The sequence below is a fragment of the Chiloscyllium plagiosum genome, unplaced genomic scaffold (genome assembly GCF_037043375.1).
Source record: "Chiloscyllium plagiosum isolate Xiang-an unplaced genomic scaffold, Cpla_swu_hap1 HiC_scaffold_9, whole genome shotgun sequence".
Lineage (NCBI taxonomy): Eukaryota > Metazoa > Chordata > Chondrichthyes > Orectolobiformes > Hemiscylliidae > Chiloscyllium > Chiloscyllium plagiosum.
Genome location: NW_028270147.1, coordinates 18,919,272 through 18,938,288, shown reverse-complemented (window position 1 = coordinate 18,938,288; position 19,017 = coordinate 18,919,272).

The window sequence follows — 19,017 nt, the reverse complement described above, 5'->3', positions numbered from 1 at the left end:
TTTTTCAACGTTCGCCAACTGAACCTGCATGGTAACCTTAAGAGAATCCTGAACTAAGACTAGATTTCTGAAGCCTTTCTCCATTTAGGAAATAGCCTATACCTGTATTCTTCCAATCAGCTGAATAACCTTTCCCACTTCCAGTCTGCAGGCACCATTGTAGAATTAATAGAACTCTGAAAGATAATTGCTAATGCATCCAATATCTCTATAGCCATCTTGTTCACCACTCTAATGTGAAGGTCACTAGTTCCTGGGATTTGTCACCTTTCTATCCCATTAATTTCGCTAATATTTTTACTAATACTAGTTTGTTTCAGATCCTAATTTATTTGAGGAAGACTTCTTGTGACTTTCTCTGTGAAAGCAGAAATATATTTAATTAGCTTCTCTGCCGTTTCTTTTAGTTCCAATTATAAACTCTTCTGTCTCCCAGCTGTAAAGGATGCCCATTTGTCTTTGCCAATCTTTTCCTTTATACTTATTGATAGATGTTTTTACAATTCATTTTTATGTTTCTTGCTATTGTATGTTCATATTCGATTCTATTTCTTCATCAATTTCCTTATTCTGCACTGCTGAATTCTAAAATTGTTCTAATCTTTCTAAGCTTACAATTGTTTTTTCAGAATTTTATATGTATCCTCCTTGATTTAATGCAATCATTAACATTCCTTGTTATCCATGGCCTTTTTGTTTGTCCTGTTGAGTACTTTTTGTTTTCCAGAAATGTTTAGTTTATTGAAAACCAAATATGAATGCTTTTAATATTAGTTAATGCCTATATACTGCCAAACTCTTACATGTACTGTTCTAGTTCACCACTGTCAACTTCCTCCTCATTCTTTCATAATTGCACTTGTTTAGATTTAAGAGACTAGATTCAAACTGAACTTTATCTTTTTCAAATTTAACAGACTATTTCTATCATACTATTGTCACTATTTTCTAAAGGTTTTTTTTGAGCAACAATTTAAACCATAGCTGACTCCATGTTTGCAGGATAACACTTCTGTCATGGTCTGTAAGGCTAATTGAGCAAGACGTGCCCTTGCAGCTTTCCCTTGTGTAGAAAGTTGAGGGGTGACCTTACAGAGGTTTATAAAATTCAGAGGGGTAGAGATGTCATGAATAGCAGGCATCTTTTCCCTAAGGTGTGGGGATTTGAAGACCAGGGGGCATATTTTTATGTGAGAGGAGAAAGATTTCAAAAAAAGACATGAGGGGTAACTTTCTTTTTTACAGAGTTGCTCATGTGTGGAATGAATGTCCAGAGGAAGTGGTGGATGTGGGTACAGTCACAACATTTAAAAGACATTTGGATTACTATGTGAATGAGAAATGTTTGGAGGATATGTGCCAAACCCAGGCAGGTGGGACTGGTTTAGTTTGGGATTATGGTCGGCATGGAATAGTTGGGCCAAAGGCTCTGTTTCCATGCTGTGCCACTCTAATTGACCCCTTTTTCAATGGATATTTCGATTTGGTGATCTGATGCTTGATTGGATGAGCAGAAATGGCAGGGGCAGGACAGAGTGAACCACTCAATTTCCAATCCATCTCCCTCACCCACCAAGAGAAATAAATCCCACCTCCAGTGTTTTAGAAGATCAAAAGAATTTACAGTCTGGGTAGAAATAAACTAGTTTCTGTGGAGTAAAAACAAGAACAAGGGACAAACATTATCGTAAAATTAGAACCAGAGCATCCACGAGTGTCAGGATGCAACTCCTCTCATGAAAGATAGTGGGATAGCGGATATCTGGAACTCCTTCCTCCAAAAGAAATGTTAAAGCCAAAGGTGAATTTCAAATCTTAAAACTGAGATTGCCTCTGTGTGATTTTTGCGACATATTAGTTACAGAACCAGGTTGTGCAGATGAAGCTAATGGCATTTAGGGATAGACAGTAAGCATTGGCTTTGACACCAATGTTCATATATCAAGGATAAATAAAACCCTTAGACGATCTACATATCAACCTTGATGTAATTAAATGGTAGAACAGGTTTTAAGGGGCTGAATGGCCTATGTCACTTGCAATGTCCTTCCCAATGCACTCACAGTTAACTTTATATTTTCACAATCCAATCACTCAATTCACTCGACATCTCGACAGCTTATTTGTTCTAATTTCTTCTTCTATTTTATTCCTACACACAGACCCATGTTATATAGATCAGAGATCGATTTAAACCGTGATATGTCGAAGCCTGTCTGCAACATTTATGGTCTATCTTCCAGTGGATTTATTATATTTTCCTCCTTGCCCCTTTATTTTCAGCTCTGACCATATTTTGGGCATCAGAAGAGTTATTTTGTAAATCTTAGAAGAAATGCAAGCTTTCTTACCCAATTTTGAATTTATTATATTTTCTGTATTTGTGAAATATCTTGAAGCACGAATTGCTAGTGGATACACTGTCACTTGAACAAAGGAAAAGCACAAAATGGTCACATTGTTGCGATTTTTGTGACCCTTTATACAAGACCAGTTTAGATGTTAGAAGAGAAACCACTAAAATAAATTATCTTTATTTGTGGATCATGGCTGAGCTTTAAAGAAGCTTTTAGAAAAGAGTTGTGAGCATTTATTCTGTAACAGCAATGATGCTGCTGCATTTCCTGAACAAAGGCCTAATTAGAAATAATTTGGACTAAAAGCCTACTATTGCCTCAATCATAAAAGAAATGTACATCTTAAAGGCCCCTGTTTGTCTTCTGCTGACCCTTTTGAAAATGGCAATTTTGCAATAACTTGAGAGAAGCAAACCTCCTTCTCTTTAATCTAAGGGCTGGGTAAGTGCTGAAAGTAACTGTCTGTGATACCACTTTAATCAACTTAATGCAGCTCACCAGATTGCAGCCTTTGGGCTAGTACAAAGAGACATGCAGATGTGAACCCGTGAGAGGGTGCTTTCATAGGACATTGGACATTAAAAGCTATCTGAGATGAGAGGACTGCACCAAAAAGGGACATGGCAGGCAAAAGATTGGGCACACTGTTGAAACGACGCAGTTGCGTTATGTCAGTAAGGGTGTGTTGGCAAAAGCAGCTGGTCCCTCTGTCTGGCACCCATCTCTTCTATAAGGTACTTGTGAAATGAAGTACACAGTGATGGACCTTTGTTTAGTTCAAAGGTTTTTACCGCTTTATGTATCACTGTCCCTTTCATTTTTGTTCTTCTGAAACAAATCAAAGGGAAAAAGTTTCTGCAACAGTTAAAGCTAGTTTGAAATTTTAAAATGTTTGGCCCCATAGCACCTTGCGCGTCTGTCTGGATAAAGCCATCATAGCATTGCAAAACAAGGTGAGACTCACTTTTATGCTACTTTTCAAAAATAGAACTGTTAAAGCATTCCCCGTTTCACTTCAATGTATTTGTTTTAAGTGCAAACTAACCTTTATAAAGTGTTTGTAGGACTTTGTTCAGTTTGTTGCAACGTTATCCGATCTTAACCTTCTTATGTAGACTTTTGAAAGCGAAACAGTCATGGAAATGAACCATTTGTTACTGCACTAGCTTATATTGTCATTTAGTTAATAGAATATCACAACAATGTATAGTATTAGAAATTCAAACACGTAGCCCATCGACTTATAAGAAACATATGCAGAATAATTATTTCTATTTTATTTCAGTTACCTCAGTTGACCAATGGTGCAATATTGAAAGTTCCCCCAGGCACTTTATGATGCGGCTTTTGGGTCAGTCAGCAGGGAAGCTAACAACCCTGAAGCTGGTATGAATGATACAAATCTTTTCTTTGTAAGTTGCTAAATTGTGGTTGTCAATTTAACACCATTGTGCTCCCTTTGTCCAGTAGCTTGTTGACAAATTACACACTCAACAGAGATCACTGGAGTGCAGTATCATACTGTCCAGCCTGATCAGAGATTTAAACCAGAAGTGTAAAAATTCTTTGGAGTACTTACTTCATTAGATGCTAAGTCACAGCACGCCACTGAAAGATTAATATGATCTGCTTACTGAATATTGAAGCAAAGTTCAAATGGTTTTAAATCTTTTAGTGAGTTCTTTGCTCAGACCACCATCTGATTAACAGATGAATTTTAACAGAGGTAAATGTAAAGGAATAATTTTGTATTATTCAAATAGTGAAAAGCCAACAACTGTGGAGGTAAAGAGATTTAAGATTCCATGCACAGGTCATTAAAATATCATAAGATGAAGAACGATCCTTGACCTAGAATTTTAACTTTCCATCCCTCCCTACAGATGCTAGCAGACCACATGCTATTTACAACATCCTTTAATAGGAGAAAGTGAGGACTGCAGATGCTGGAGTCCTCATTTCCCCTCCCCCCACCTTGTCTCAGTCCCAACCCTTGAACTCAGCACCATCTTCCTAACCTGCAATCTTCTTCCTGACCTCTCTGCCCCCACCCCCACTCTGGCCTATCACCCTCACCTTAACCTCCTTCCACCTATTGCATTTCCAACGCCCCTCCCCCAAGTCCCTCCTCCCTACCTTTTGTCTTAGCCTGCTTGGCACACTTTCCTCATTCCTGAAGAAGGGCTCATGCCCAAAACATCGATTCTCCTGCTCCTTGGATGCTGCCTGACCTGCTGTACTTTTCCAGCAACACATTTTCAGCAACATCCTTTAATAGCCAAGTTAAAAAACTGAAAGGAAATTTTGGCCTTTTTTTTGAGTTTTCTGCCTAAAATGATTTTCAAGATGGTAGTGGCAGCGGCAGGGTGGGAAGTGCTCAGACTCTGTGCCTGTATGCTCCTGCTCACCTGGCTGGCCGAATTCTTCTTTGTTTTGGTTTTGTTGCTTCATTTCTATATTGTATCCAAGTTGACCTTTTCTTCTTCTTTTCTCTGGCTGCGGTGGAGGAAGGTGGTAGTGAGGCCCTGCTGTGGCAGTGGCAGGGTGGTGGATGTCTGATCCTCATGGGCGTGGCTTTGCCGAGGGCTTCACCATCAGTGGGTCTGGTCTGCTCCTCCTGACAGTGGTTTCACGGTGGCTGTAGTGCTGGCGGCATGTTGGTTCAGGTTTGTTCCTCGTTGCTATAGCGATAGCGTGGTGGCTTCGAGTGGTGACAGCTTCAAGCGTCGGTGACTTGCTGGGTCTGGTCAGTCCTTCCTTGCTATGGCAGTGATAGCAGCCTGATAGGTCCGGTCTGGAAATCCTTACCGGGGGCAGCATTGGTGGTGGCATCCAGTAGTCACTCCGTTAACCCAGAAGCCACTGTGGGAGCAGAAGATGAACTTGGCCCTAACTTTGTCCTGATTATTTCTTTTCGTAATTTCTAATTAAAATGGTGTCAAATGGTAATGACTTATACACATCTCACTGTATCTTTATAAGGAGTTGAAAAGGGTAGTGCTGGAAAAGCACAGCAGGTCAAGCAGCATTTGAGGTGCAGAAGGCTTTCATCAGGAATGCATCTGCAGTCCTTATTTCCTCCTGTATTTTCATAAGTACAAGTGCCAATAAATTTCTATGTTCTATTCTAAAAGCAGTTCCAACCTACAACACTGCAAACTCCACCCTGGGCAGGGCAATAGGGAAAACCCAAATTCATCGAGGTAAAAACAATGACTGCAGATGCTGGAAACCAGATTCTGGATTAGTGGTGCTGGAAGAGCACAGCAGTTCAGGCAGCCTCCAAGGAGCTTCAAAATCGACGTTTCGGGCAAAAGCCCTTCATCCTGATGAAGGGATTTTGCCCGAAATGTCGATTTCGAAGCTCCTTGGATGCTGCCTGAACTGCTGTGCTCTTCCAGCACCACTAATCCAGAACCCAAATTCATGCCAACTGAAAGGGATGAAATCCCACGGTATTGGCACAGACTTGATCCGTGATGATTGGCTCAGTTGGCTGGATAATTGAATTCCCTGAAGGAGTCCAAATTGCTATGGACTTCCACAAAGCCTGGAGCCATAAAGAATGATTGCTGAGATGCCAACATTTTTCCATTACTTGACTGATTGGGAATCTCTCCTGCCGGAAACAAGTTGATACGCTATCTGTTTGGCCACATTATGAATGCATCTTCTGCAGTGCACCAAGTCCAGAAATGGGACTTGAACTGGGAGCTTCTAGCTAAAGGGTAGAGAGGCCATTCACTCTGCCACAAAACTTCCACAATGTTAGCCTAGAGAACCAGAATATAAAGGACAGGATGTTTTGCGGCAAATAAAACCCCGGATTAAGCTCACAGATGAAGTACTTTAGAAGTGAAATACTGCAGATGCTGGAAATCTGAAACAGAATTGGAAAAAGTTCTGATGGAGAGCAATATTGTACTCAATGTGTTAACTCCTCACACTTGCTGACAGACCTGCTGGATTTTTTTTTAGCATTTTCTGTTTTTTTTTAAACTGATGCACTTTGAACAGTTTAAGGCACTGTATCTTGGGAAGAATATATTCCCAGATATTCCAATGGTTATTGGAGTAACATAGACTGCATTTGGACGTCGGGATTATGTGGAATCCGAGGCACAGCTGACACCAGGGGAATTGCCCAGGAATTGAAACTTCTGACAGACAATTCTTCTGCATGTAGACCCCTCTTAAGCAAAAAAAAAGCCCCTTCAAAGTTTCTGATTTTAAAGGGTTCCAATTCCATTAAGCTTAATAGTTACCCAGGAAATGTTTGCGTCAATCCAGAACCCCCTCCCTTTAATCTGACCGTTGATCCGCCCTAAACACGTATTTTGCACTCGACCCACTTAACACCTGACCTCACCCACTTGGTGCCCTACTGACTTTACCTGGCAACTATTTCACCTTGGCACTGTGTTCCCTCAGCCATCCGGTACCTTAACGCCCAGCATCTATCTGATACTCTAACTCCCTTTATAACTGACATCGTAACTGCACACATACATACATACCCCTTCACAGAAGCTTTCAAAGTGCTGCAGATTGAAATAACAGAACTCGGCAAACTGACTGCTGCAAAAGGTGCTGTGGTGTCTTTGAGGATCATCTCTGGTATTAGAATTGTGGATTGCTGGACAGGTTTGTAACAGGACTCCCCTGACCAGGATTCTCCAGCACAGATATCATCCAGGGATAACTTTTCATCTGATCAAATTTGGAAATAGGAATTTTGATCCTGGTGAAAATATCTGAGCTACTATAATCTTGGAAGTGGGATGGATTCTCCAGATGTTACCAGGGCTCATACTACAAGGATTTTTTCTAATGGAATGTAAATGGCACATCGAAGGCTATGTGTTGATTAAAAATATTGAAAGGAAGTGATAGAGTAGATAGAGGAAACTATTTGGCATTAAAACATTTTATCTAACATTCATAGCTTCACTTTGTTCTGAAAACTGCAGCATTGTTGTAAGCTTTCCACTGCCATTACAGACTCTCATACACTTCACCAGCACATTATCCAAACAGGTCGCCCCCTAATCACTGACCCACCCTCTTTGGCAGTACAAGCTGCCCCAAAATGGAGGCTGCAGGTGATCACTGCCAGGGCAGAGGCACTGCTACATACTCTTACCCCAGTAGAAGGACCATGGTCAGTATCATTGGTGGGGCCTATGGCTAGCACCGGGCTTGAAACCAGAGAATATCATGGACATGAAAGACTTAGTTCATTGGCATATGTGATTGTAGAATCCCTACAATGTGGAATGAGGCCATTGGCCCATTGAGTCGGCACTGATCCTCAGAAGAGCATCCCAGCTACCCCCCACCCCCAGCCCTACAATCCTTATAATCCTGCATTTTCCATTGTTAACCCACCTAGCCTGCACACAATGGGGACTTTAGCATGGCCAATCCACCTAAGCTGTATATCTTTGGGTCTGGGCGGAAACCGGAGGAACCCACACTGATATGGGGAGAAAGCGCCATGGAATTAGGTTCAATTTCAGCCTATGAGCCACCACCCATCCCCTGCTAGAAAGGCTGCATATAATTGAAAGTGCCTGAAAGGTTGGCATTAACTAGGCACGTGTATTTGTACAGACCTTGTAGTATATCCTTATCAGCGTGACAGTGGTCAGCCACCACCATCAGCACACTGTGGGCCCAATGATGAGGCAGTGTCTGATAGCCAATGTTGTCCATTGCAGCATAAGGCATCAACCACTAGGGGCACTCTAGTAGAAGCTGAAGTATGTCGTGATGCCTGCTGTCACTTGTGCTATCATGGCTGCAGATTACAGTGTTCACAAGACCTTTTGAGGTTTTACTATGGTCCAACAATATGTCCATTAGAATCGTTGAGGTGTCTCTCCAAGTGAGTGGCTGTGGCTCCAATAATCACAAACCTCCATTAAGCAGGTTCTTTCCTTCAACGCTCTCGTCATTCTTTTCACTATGATAAGATTATGCCTTTTCGGCCCTGGATTGCTGAAACTCATCCTTCAGACTTGCTGTCTCCTTCCACCGGAAGCCATGCATTGGCCAGTCGGCAGCCACTCGGTGAAGCACTACAAAAGGAGCTCTAGGAAAAAGCAAAGGTTCCTGGCCAGTGCATGACAATCGTTAACAGTGTAAGAAGGTGGACAGATTGTGTCAATTAGTAATGTGTTGAATGGTTATAGAGAGTGGGCAAGAATGTAGAATTGAGACTGAGATGAGGTCAGCCATAATCATATTAAATAGCAGGGCAGGCCAGAAGGGCTGAATTGTCTACTCCTGCTCCGAATACTCATGTTCTTATGTTCCCAGAGGATAGGCACTAAGGGATACCATAAGGATGATCAATTGACTTCCGTATACAATATGGAATGATTTCATTTTATGAATTTAGTTCAGGGATGCATATTTGTTATGGCTTTTATTTTTGCATTGTTCATGCAGATGGAGCGATGACCAAAGACAGAGAGAGGCAAGATTTGTGAGTGTGGAATTGGGATTGGGTAACCTGTAGTGGGCTGAGTCATAGAGTCATGAAATGGGTACTGCCTGCCATGCCAGTGATGGATCTCTGCAAAATCAATACAGTTCATCCCATTGCCCTGCCTTTTCCACTTTATAATGCATTTCTTTTCTGTTCCTATGATATGATTCTTTTTGGAAAGAAGGATTGAATCCAACTCCTCTACACTGTCAGAGACAGCACCCTAACCACCGCTGCATTAAAAACTATCCTGTTCTCCACGTTGCTTTTGGTTCATCTGCCATTCACCTTCGATCAGTACCCTCTTATGTTCAACTCTTCCACCAAATGGGAACAACTTCACCACATCTGTGCTTTCCATACCCCTCATGATTTTTAACACCTCCAGTGTATCATCTTTCAACCTTTTCCTCTCAGCTTCCCAGCTTCTCCAAACTATTTATGTAACTAAAACCCCTTCTCCTGTAACTGTTTTTGTGAATCTTCTCTGCCTTCTCTCTAATGCCCTCACAACCTTCCTGAAGTGTGATGCCAATATTGACACAATACTCTGCTGAGGCCAATAGAGTGATTTGTCAATGTTACTATAACTTCCTCCATTTTTATTCTGTGGCTCTATTTATGTTTCCAGGTTCCCTTTTGCCTGATCAACCATGTTCTCAATCTGTCCTGTTACCTTCAATTTGTGCACATATTTCCCCAAGTCTCTCTGTTCTCACACTCATATGGAATTGTATCCTTGATTATATATTAAGTCTCCTCATTCTTCCTACCAAGATGAATCACTTTATACTCCACTGTACTAAATTCAATCTGCCAGAAGCTTGTCGAGAAACTGTTGGTTTATTTTTACTCTTCACAACATTCACAATACTTCCAAATTTGTATCAATTTGAAATTGTGCCGTGTGCATCCAGTTCATGAATATAGTTCAAGAAAAGCAGGGTCTTCACAGATAAATGATCAGAAAGGACACACCTCTGTTAATTTTTAAAAAAATCACTCAAGGGGGTCACTGGCTGGCAACATTTATTCCCCATCCCTCACTGCCCTTAAACTGATTGCTCTAGTAAACCATTTCAGAAGGTAGTTGAGAGTCAATCACATTGCTGTGGGTCTGGCATCACATGTGGGCCAGACCAGGGGAGATTGGCAGACTTCCTTCTCTGAAGGTGGGCCAGATGAGTTTTTCTAACAATCAGCAAGGGTTTCATAGGCATGAGTAGATTCTTTTTAATTCATTTCAAATTTCTCCTTCTACTGTAGTGGGATTCAAATCTGGGTCCCCAGAACATTAGCTCAGTTTCTGGATTAATAGTTTAGCAGTAATCCCCCTGCTCCTTCCTCCTGCTCCTAATGTGCAGCTCCTCATCATGTGACTGGAGAAAGGCCTGTCTCTCTGAACGATGAAGCTGGGCTGCACCCAGCAGGCTGAGAGTCTGGGTGCACCTGCAAGGAAATGGTTCTCCAGAGTGAGTTAGGGCTTAGTGCGTTGTTTAAGCGTACTAATGATTAGCTCAGTTGGAGTTTGCTTGGCAGCATGGCTATCATTGCATGTTTGTCATTTACATGCGCCAATATTGCGCACTAGTGTCATCAGCACCTGGTCAGTGAATTATTTTTATTACGTGATAACTGTTTAGCTTGTCACAGTACCTGTAATGCAGCTGGCACAGAGGTCTGCAATGGAATGATGGTGCCTTGACTGATGCCAGGATACTAGGCATTGTCCTGCATGATTCTCTGCCTGTGGTCACACACCAGCTGGATGTTGAGGTAGTGAATGCTTTTTGTTTCTGGGTGAGAGCGGAAGTGACGAACTGCCTGCAAAGTGATGTGTGTGTCATCATTGGCGCTCGTCACTATGGGGAAGTCTAAAATGCTGGCTCAGCCCGCTTGTTTCTGGCAGGAGGAACTTTACTATATTTAATTTTTTGAGAACAACTAGCCTCAGTGATCTTCCTTATGCAACAATGCATGGCAAACTGTGATGTTGCAAACATCTCCAGACATAGGCAGGAAGGAACCAAATGTACTTGTGGTTTGGATACCATTTTCATTTCCAAATGATATCCACTGCCGAAGAAACAGACACTTTTGAACCTAATTTTGTTCGGTTTTTAAATGATTTTAGATTTGTTGATCACTGTTGACTCACGGGAAGAACAAATGACAATTTAATATGCTTATCTCTTGGGGAAAGAAAAGTCTTACCGTTTCCTCATAAATTTTGAAGAGACTGCAACTATTATTCTGAAGTGGCATTAATGGTTTTCTCTCCACAGATGCTGCCAGACCTGCTGGGTTTTTCCAGCTATTTCTGTTTTTGTTTCTGATTTCTAGCATCTGCAGTCTTTTTGGTTTAACTAATATTTGTTCACAGCAATTAACTATCATTGATGCAAATAGTCCTTTTTTTTGTTAAAATCAACCTTTTCAGGCATGGTAGTCATATGTCATACAGAACTTGAACCCAAGCCATCACACTCTGAGTGTGGTGAGGTCACTCTCTCTGTTCCACAAGAGTCACTATATCCTTGAATGAAGTCGAGAGTGTGGTGCTGGAAAAACACAGCAGGTCAGGCAGCATCCGAGGAGCAGGAAAATCAACGTTTCAGACAAAAGCCCTTCATCTGGAATGGTGCCCTTCCCAATGACCTTCCTGATGCCATCAGCTCTTCCTGATGAAGGGCTTTTGTCTGAAACGTCAATTTTCCTGCTCCTCGGATGCTGACTGACCTGCTGTGTTTTTCCAGCATCAGACTCTTGACTCTAATCTCCTCCAGCATCTGCAGTCCTCACTTTCACCTATTCTTGAATGAAGTACAACTGCAGATTGTCCAAGAGGTCTAATTATATTTGAACTTTGAAAGTTCTATCACGATGTTTACTACAGGACAAGATCTTCCTCTATCTAGAAACTCTACAATTCTCAATGAGCCATATGATAATGTTTGACTAAGTATTACATGATTTTTATTCATCTGTAAAAACTGAAAGAACTGCAGATGTTGTAAATCAGAGACAAAAATAGCAATTACTGAAAAAGCTCAGCAGGTTTGGCAGCATGTCCTGAAGTTCTGCTGAGCTTTTCCAGCAATTGCTATTGTGTTTTGTTGTGTTTGACTGACCATATACTGATAGGAATGTCCCACTCTCATGAATTTCGTGGAACTTTAAGGTCAGCTGAGGTCTTTAGGCTAAATATAAGTATCAACTTATTCCTAAAAAATAAAGCATATGTAAAGCTTGAAAGTAATTTGTTAAATACCGGAACGGTGCAATAATCAAGTGATAATGTAATCAGCTGTATTCGGAAAAAAATAGTTTATCCCTTCCATTAAGCATTCCAGCAGCAATTGAGTGGATTCTTGAAAGTAATAGTCTCCAGGCAGACAAATTTAATCTGACTGCCACCTCTTTTATCCCTCCAGTCGTTACTTGGTTGTGAGATTTAATCTACATCGCACTCAGTTACCGGGTATCTCCTTCTGGTTTCATTTCGGAATTAAGAATGACATAGACACTATTCCTGCTCAAAAAGAACGCAGTTTTTCAAAATCTGTTTGATATTAGGTGACCAACCAGCAGAATAGAAACAGAAAGATGTAATGTGACCATTTGCAAGACACACAAGCACAGCAGCAATCTCATTTTCAAATCGGCAGATCAGCTCTATCTATAGATAGATGTTAGCAAGAGGCAAGTCCTTGCACCATTAAAATATTCATTTCTGTTTCTAGCCTTCGCTTAATGTTAAAGATGCTCAGACATATACAGCCACGAACCCCACTCGCGCTGAGAATGAAGGAAAAACATGTTGAATCTTGAAAGCTGCGGGCTCTAAGATCTAAAGTTCTGTGGGAAGAAATGTTTGCAGCAGTCAATACAGTTGCAAGGATGTGAACTAATTAGAATCAAAGCTGCAGTCACCTCTTCAGCCTAACCTTATTTTATTTGACATTATTGTAATGTAACAGTACTTGCATTTTCATAAAAGACAGGTCTGAATATCAAATGGTGAATTTGAGTCAGCTTAATAATGTCTTTTTTCATTAAAATTATACACTAAAAGTGCCTTTCATTAAATATCATTTTGTCGTTGAAATGAAGATGCCTTGCCCCAGCAACTTTTTTGTTGTCAGCTTCTCCTGGCTCAGAATAGCTTCTGGTATTAAATCAGTCACAGTAATAAACTGGAATTAAAGAGTCTAATGATGACTATGAATCCATGGTTGATTGTTGGAAAAACCTGTCTGCTTCACAAAGTAATTGCCATCCTTACCTGGTCTGGTCTCCTTGTGACTCCAGACTCACAGCAATGTGGCTGATTCCTAACTGCCCTCAGGGTTGGGCAATAAATGCTGGCCTAGTTAGCAACGACCTCATCCCATGAATGAATAAATAAAGAAAAACACCCTCAGTGTTGGAAGAATGTTGATTCTGAGATTTCCACTCTGGTGTAAAATTGGCAATAGGCATATACATTTACAGCTTATCAATTACATTGAAGCTATAACTGCACTGAATGATGCATTGACTCAGATGATTTTGAGTTTTCTAGGACATTTATCTGATGTAGGCCCTTAAATGCACCTCTTGGTGTTCAATGCAACTTGTTGGTCAGTGTGCAGAATCCAGGTTCAACTGGATGGATTTTGAGCTGTGTTTGCTTTACCTATTTGAACCAGGCATTCAGAAACATTGTCAACCAACTTAAAGATTTGGAGCTGCTCAGAAGCAAATGTTTCCATCCCAGATGCACATGGAGGGTAGATAGGATAGTGAAGAAGGTGTTTGGTATGTTTTCCTTTATTGGTCAGAGCATTTATTAAAGGAGTTGGGAGGTCATGATGCAGCTGTACAGGACGTTGGTTTGGCCACTTTTGGAATATTTTGTGCAATTCTGGTCTCCCTCCTAAATGAAGGATGTTGTAAAACTTGAAAGGGTTCAGAAAAGATTTACAAGGATGTTGCCAGGGTTTGAGGGTTTGAGCTATAGGGAGACGCTGAATAGGCTGGGGCTGTTTTTCATGGAGCATTGGAGACTGAGGTTTATAAAATCATGAGGGGCATGGATAGGGTAAATCGACAAGGTATTTTCCCTGGATTGGGAGAGCCCAGAACTAAAGGTTTAGGGTGAAAGGGGGAAGATTTAAAAAGGAGCTAAGGGGCAACTTTTTCACTCAAAGGGTGGTGTGTATATGGAATGAGCTGCAAGAGGAAGTGGTGGAAGCTGGTACAATTGCAATATTTAAAAGGCATCTGAATGGGTATATGAACAGGAAGGGTTCGGAATGATATGGGCCAATGCTGGCAAATGGGACTAAATTAGTTTAAAATATCTGGTCGACATGGACGAGTTGGACTGAAGGGTCTGTTTCCATGCTGTACATCTTTATGAGTCAATGAACACTCTAGCCCATTGCTAGTTGTTTGATAGTCCATCTCTGGAATGATGACATTCCCTTCCCAGAGTCAATCTGCCATCCAACACAATGAAGGAGCCAAACAATTACTTGCCCTCTTTGGCGAGCTGCAGTGGGGCACTGGTCTTGGTACGGCAGCTTGTTGATAGTATCTAATTGAAGCCAATGGTCAAATGCGTATGTGAAGTTCAGATTCTACGTAACAGCTCTCCAATTGTCTAATTAATTAACACTTTACATGATTAAGTAGTGACTAATATAGGTAGCTATGTTTGAGTGCAACTTTGTAAACTTCCCCTTACAAATTGAGTCTTGTGTTAGAGGAATATTAGGATAATGTTTCCCTCCAAAGGTGGAACACAAGAATCTAGATTGGTTCCATGTCGCACACCTGGAGAGGACCAATTCTTTGCAATTTTCACAGAGGAATGGAGACTGGTTTGTGTCCATTGCAGGTGGACAGCAGGCTTTTGAAACTTGGATGCCAATTAGAGTCATTGAGTTGTGGAGATGTACAACATGGAAACAGACTCTTCAGTCCAACTCATCCATGTTGACCAGATTTCTTATATAAATCATTTGCCAGCATTTGGCTCATATCCCTCTAAACCCTTCCTATTCATATACCCATCCAGATGCCTTTTAAATAATGTAATCATACTAGCCTCCATCACTTCTTCTGGCAGCTCATTTCATACGTGCACCACCCTCTGCATGAAAAATTTGCCCCTTAGGTACCTTTTAAATCTTTCCCCTCTCATCCTAAACATATGCCCTCTAGTTTTGGACTCCCCAATCCTGCAGAAAAGACCCTGCATATGTCCATGCCCCTCATGATTTTATAAACCCCTATAAGGTCACCCCTCAGCTTCTATAGAGCACCCTCTGGCTGCAGAACAACCCATGCTGTAAGGAGGGGTCTCTGGGACTGTCTGAAGCATTGACCTGCATTGCCAGTTGTGGGGTAGCCACATCATTTATTTTTCTTTTAGAAAATCACCTCATTCAGAAATGTTATTACATGCCTCTGGTGTAAGTGGAACTTGAACCCACACCTCCTAACCAAAGGTAAGGATACCACCACCGCACCAGAAGAGCTCATTATTAGATCCTTACCTCCAGTCATTTAAGTTCTTACACTTGGAGACTGGATGCTGACTGGAAAATCACAATTTTCCCTTAACTATCATTGCTGAGAATGTTAACGAGCCTAGTTGACGACTCATAGCATGATGGCCAGGGGCCTCAAACCTGCCACAGCAAAAATGCCCTCCACTGGGAAGCGGTTCGAGAAACCATCTTTTGTGGTGGCATCGAGGCAATTTCCAGTGTAGTAGCAATCCAGAACATCAGGCAAACATTCTGTGGGCCTGGGTTCAAATCCCACCATGGTGAAATTTGAATTCAACAATTAAAAAAAATCTGAAATTTCAATTTTAATGACAATCACGTGGCAACATTGTTGGAAAAAACCCATTCATTAATGTCCATTAGGAGAAGAAATTTGCTGTCCTTACCTGTGACTCCAGACCTACTGTAATGTGGTTGACATTTAACTGGGCAATTAGGAAATGGGAAATAAATGCTGGCATAGCCACCGATGCCCACATCCCCTACATTTTTAAAAAATCATATTGAGCTGATATTTTCAGGCTCTGTTCCACTCCACGCGTTATACCTTGGCACCAATGTCATCACAAAATTTGCAGGGTGGTGGAATGATCCTTCCAGTTAGCTTATATCCCAAGGGCTGGGGTCATTACCAGAATAGTTTGATTATGGAGCGATACAAAGAGCGATAGATACCTGCCTGAGCCAGCTGGATGTCAGAGAAACACTCTCTTGCTTTGATAGTGAATCTAAAAGTCAGGATTGTGTCATAGACAGAAGGGTCAGTAATGTGACACACTTTCTGCACTAGTAATGGATCCCCTGGGATTGATTGCTGTCATCTTTTGCTGATTCAGGCTTCATGTCTGACCCGAAATGGAGTGACGTCTGTTTTCTTGAACCTTTCTGACCTTTTATGTGGAAGATGCTGTAGATCTGGAACTCATTTCCTAAGGTGGTGCTCGAGTCAGAAAACCTCATCAAACACTTGGATACTCACTTGAGGTGCTACAATTGACAGGGCAACAGAACAAAAGCTGAGAGGTGGGATTGGAAGGAATAGCTCCTTCACTACTATTGCAGACACGATGGGCAGAATGGCCTTATTGCTGTGCTGTAATTATTTCTATGTCTTTAATCTTATATGGATTTAAGTTCTTTTAGGACTATTAGGGATGCTCCAGGTTGAATTATTGGATAACCTCTGGAGACCTCCACAGATGTGATGGATACTCTTACAAGTTGCCACAAATACACATCTTGAGAGTAACCATCCTTTCGGTGCCAGCCTGTCACGTCAGAATGATGTAAACCATAAGCAGTCAGCAGATAATAGCCACTTGATTGTGTATGTGTATTTCTGCCTGAGCATCAGTGACAGTTGCAATGAACGCACAAGAGAGGATTGACAATGATAAAGCTTTCCTGATGTTAACAGCCACGGAGACAGTGGGGAGTTTAATTCCCTCAGCCGAGTGAAAACTGGTAGAATGGGAGGAGTTAACATTCGAACAGTATTTCACCTGTTTGCTTACATGATGATTTCAGTGCGTTATCTTTCATAGGAAGTTGAATTTTTAAAAATTAATTCACAGGATGTGAGTGCCTCTGGCTAGGCCAGTATTTATTGCCCATCTGTAATTGCTCATCCCTAACTGCGCAGAGAGCAGTTAAGAATCAACTACAGTTCAGTGAGTCCAGTGTCACACATCAGCCAAATCAAGTGAAGATGACAGATTTCCATCCTTACAGGACAAGAGTGAACCAGGTGGGTTCTTACAACTTAAATAGAAGCTTCATTAATGTGCTACTAGGCTCCTATCTAGGGATATTTTAACTGCTTACTGGGCAAGGTATATGCTGCTGAGTAAAGCATGTTGACACCGAACAGAATTTCCTGTAAAGTAAGGGGAAAAAAACCCATAATTCTATGGGGTTTGGGTGTGCGAGGGTGTTTAGAATATTGCCAATTCAGGTTACCCCCACCTTTCTCATCATCATCTTCCTGAATCTAACTGGTATGTTGGCCTTCATTGTGAGAGGTTTTGAGTACAGGAACAGGGATGTGGTGTTGCAGTTGTGACAGGGCCTTAGTGAGGTCACACCTAGAACATTATGTGCAGCTTTGGCCTCCTTTTCTGAGGAAGGATGCTCTAGTTTTTGAGAGAGTGCAGCGAAGGTTTAGCAGGTTGATTCCGGGGATATCGGGACTGACGTATGGAGATTAGAATGGTTTTCGCTGGAGTTCAGGTGAATGAGGGGGGATCTCATAGAGACTTATAAAATTCTAACAGGACTAGACAGGGTAGATGCAGGGAGGGTGTGTCCAAAGTCAGGGGTCGCTGTGTGAGGATTCAAGGTGGACAATTTAGGACCGAGATGAGGAGACTTTGTTCACCCAAGAGTGGTAGGCTTGTAGAGTTCATTACCATAGGAAGTAGTTGATGCCAAACATTGAATATCTTCACGAGGTGGCAAGATATAGCTCTTGGGGTGAATGGGATCAAAGGTTTGCTGGAATAGGCTATTGAGTTGGACAAACAGCCACGATTGTGATGAAGGCAGAACAGGCTCGAAGGGCCGAATGGCCACCTCCTGCTCCGTTCTTCTATGTTTCTATGAATCTCTTTGTAGGTGCCAAAGGCAGTGAGCTATTCAGGTGGCCAGCTAGCCAGCAGATGCTCAGGCAAGCTGTTAAAATGGACTGTGTCTCCTGGCTGCGCAACCTGTACATCTAACCGACATCCCTTAGAGAAGCTAAAATTCTGTCTTGCCTCACATCATATGAGAAACGAAAGTGGAAAAATTAGCCTGTTCTCAGAGAGTAATGTTGGATAAGGAATGAATCTACATTTCAAGCCTCACTGTGCTCAAAAATCAAGAATTATTAACGAACTAAACTTCAGATGTTGAGAATCAATTGTTGATTTATGTGACATACTGGATTCATAATTTACATTCCATTTGTTGGGATGCAGTCTTTGCTAAGTAATCTGTAAATGTATTTTTGTCTATGTCCCTCAATGTTATCTGTCTCTACCTTGCTCTCTGCCCTCCCCATTCATTTGCCTTCATTTGCTTGAGAGACCTGTTCATTTACATTTTTTTGAAGATGAAATACAAGGGCTGCATTCGAAAAAGAAAGTAATTGCACCATTGTAAGTTCTAATTTGGAGACAGGTCTTCAAAGGTAGAGTCAGATGCATACCACAAGGCTATATGAACTGAGTGACCTTCTTTTCAGTACAATCGCAACTACATCAGGACTTTTAGTAACTCATTGTTTTGCTTTGCTGTTCTGAATGCATATCGGGTAGCAGCTTTGAGATATGCTTGTCATATAAGTAGACAGTGTAAATAGGCTTCAACAGAACAATTATCTGGACACACTTACTCTCCTTATATCTCATGGAATAATTGAGTTATAACAAACCAATAACAGAGCTCACTCGTCGATTGCAGTGATATTTAATTCTGACTGTAACCCTCAATAATGCTCTATTTTATCCTCTATCAATGAAATAAATATTTTAATAACATTTACTGCAATGATTGATGCATTACAAAGTACGATAACGAAGAGGTACAAATATTATGCTTTATTTCACATCCAATGATGTTTTGAGTA